Source organism: Molothrus ater, unplaced genomic scaffold (assembly GCF_012460135.2).
Source record: "Molothrus ater isolate BHLD 08-10-18 breed brown headed cowbird unplaced genomic scaffold, BPBGC_Mater_1.1 matUn_MA620, whole genome shotgun sequence".
In the NCBI taxonomy this organism is placed as follows: Eukaryota; Metazoa; Chordata; class Aves; order Passeriformes; family Icteridae; genus Molothrus; species Molothrus ater.
The window spans coordinates 62,135-64,649 of NW_023416785.1; the positions used below are offsets into that span (position 1 = coordinate 62,135).

The following is a 2,515-nucleotide window of genomic DNA, read 5'->3' on the forward strand; positions in this document are numbered from 1 at the left end:
ACTTCCTCCCAGGCAGCTCCAGGGGCTGGGAATAGCCACCGGGCTCCTGCTCCCCCATCCCAAAAGGCACCCTTGGGCTAGTTCTTGGGCCCTGGAACCCCTCTGAGCCCCCACACCCTCAGCCTCTCTGCTTGGTACCACGGGGCAGGGGCTGGGAACCCCCAGGCATATCCTGCAGGCCCTGTGCTGCAGCTCCGTGCCCTTCTCCCATGGCATTTATCTAGCCCCAGCATTTCCACCGCTCCACATTGTTTTGGGCCTGACTCGTGTCAAAATCATTATTCCACACCCTGGGGTTTTATATCCCCACTGATCTCACAGATAGTGTTTCAGCCCCAGTCCCACAACCCTTACTGAATTAACATCAGATATCTAGTAAAGAAAACAAATCAAACCAAAAAGGTGTAATAAAACGAGCAATAATAACACAATAAAGAGAAAATAATTGTAAGTAGAAACAAAATAAAGTAATAAAAATTCAAAAAAAGCAAGCTTTATTCCTCGTATTCTGAACAATACTTTAAATCCAGAAACCGCGAAACGGCTTCTTCCCGGCCCCCAGTGACAACAGCCGGTTCCCCCCCCGCGCCACTCCAGGCCCCGCACCAGCCGCCAGCTACCCGAGCCGCGCAGGGCGCGGCAGAAAGAACTGGACACAACCGGCTCCCAGATGCTGCCGCAGGTGTCGCGTCCATGCTCACCAGCGCTCCCCGGATCAGCTGCCACTGGGGTCCCGTCCTGGCGCAGCGCCGCTCCTCAGATCGCGCATCCGCAGCTCCCGTCGCTCCCACGGCGCCGCTCCTCCGATCGCGCAGCCACACCTCCCGTCGCTCCAGCTCCGCCGCCGAACTGACGCCTGCGCCGCCCCAACGCACGCTATTTATGCCCCAGGGCCGGACCAGCCAGCCAATCACAATCCGAGGCAGCGCCTGCCGGCCCCACCAATCCCAGCCCGCCCATTCCCGCCGCGCTCGGCTCCGCGACCTCCCGCAGTCCCCTCAAGCGCTGCTCCCGCCGCCATTGCAGGGGCCGCGTCCGCCCGCTCCCCGCCGTCTGCCCGTTTCCCTGGACCAGAACCTGATCCCGGTCAGGACCTGAACTGAACTGAAGCTCGCTCCCGGCCCGCCCTTCCCGGCCCCAACAGCGCCTGCCGAGGCAGCGGCAGCGGGGACACAGTTCCGCCGGCTCCCAAAGCGGCGTGGCGGGAGCGGCGCCTCAGGCGTACGGGGGAGTGGGGCCAGGCTGAGGGGCCGGGCCGCGACTGAGCGGTCTGATTGGCGGGACAGCGCCCGGATTGAAAGGACGGCTGTGATTGGACAGGGCGGGCGGAGAAAGGCGGGCCGGGATTGGCAGTCTTGGGAGCCGTGAGGCTGCGGCCCGTGGGAGCGTGGGGCGGAGCCTGGGCTGCCCGAAGGGTCCGCGGGCGCCGTGGGTCCCGCTCGCGAGACCCTCCCCCGTCCCCTCATCCGGCCCTCTCTCGTGCCCAGGTCCCGGCGAAAAGACCCCCGCAGAGCCCCTACCGGAGCGCCCCATCGGCACTCGGGGCAGGGGCGGGGAGGGGGGCGGTGGGGGTGGTGCAGCCCGGGAGTGGTTCCGGGTCGCAAAGGCGGACTCTGCGACAGCAGCGCGGACTAGGGAGCGGCGGCGACTTGGTGAAGAGGGGTTTTGGTAGCGGCGGCGACATGGTGAGGAAAGGGTTTGGCAGCGGGGAGTGGGGAGGGCGTGCAGAGCCCGCTCCGGGCTCTGGGCGCCTCTTCCCCTGCAGTGCTTCCGCTTCTGCGGGGACTTGGCCTGCCCCGACTAGCCGAGATCAGCGCCCTGGCCAAAGTTACGTGCCCGCGTCCCCCCGCCCGCTGCGGGCCCGCTGCTCACCCTCCTTCTCCCCCACAGTGGTCGGATGTTATAGATGATAAAACAATACTGGCTTTCCCATTCATAGATTAGCTTTTTGCATCACAAGTATTTTGATATGGTACAACTTGTACTTACTTTTAACTGCTTTGTATTGTGTAATATGCCAGTTTATGTATGCACTGTGTATTTCATATGAATAGTAGTGTGATAAATACATCGTAGGCTTTAACAGAAAGTTAAAATAGAAACTAAAATACTTCTATGTAACTAACTCAGAGAATGGTGTAAAGCAATTACTGTGTTTCTTGTATCTGCGGAGTGGCCCGGCCAAGTGATAAGATAACAGTGACAAAAACAAAGCATAAGCATCCAGGAAGATTTATCAGCTCTGTCGGCGCTATCAGGGAGTGTGAAGCAACAGGATAAAACTACAGAAAGAAATAAAATATTTAGACCTAATTTACAGAATGTTCTGCAGACAACTCAGAGATTAAAACCAAACAAGAGAGTTCCTGGAACACCAAAAACTCAAAGGAATGTTTGAATAATGTATAAGCTAATGAATATGGCGTGTAACCCCAGCAATGTAACCATATATATTGAACATGATTTTAAGCTACCTCTGTGCTCTGTGGCCGTGTGCCAAAAGCACCCCAGTGCT

At 58.2% G+C, this 2,515-nt stretch overlaps 1 long non-coding RNA gene across 1 annotated transcript; it reads right to left on the reverse strand.

The window, feature by feature from the left end:
* Positions 1-463: 463 nt before the first annotated feature.
* On the reverse strand, positions 464-1,911 carry LOC118701377 (uncharacterized). The gene is made up of 2 exons (XR_004982513.2): positions 1,095-1,911; positions 464-856 (listed from the first exon to the last, which is right to left on the reverse strand). It is a non-coding gene; the product is annotated as an uncharacterized LOC118701377 (long non-coding RNA).
* Positions 1,912-2,515: the final 604 nt, after the last annotated feature.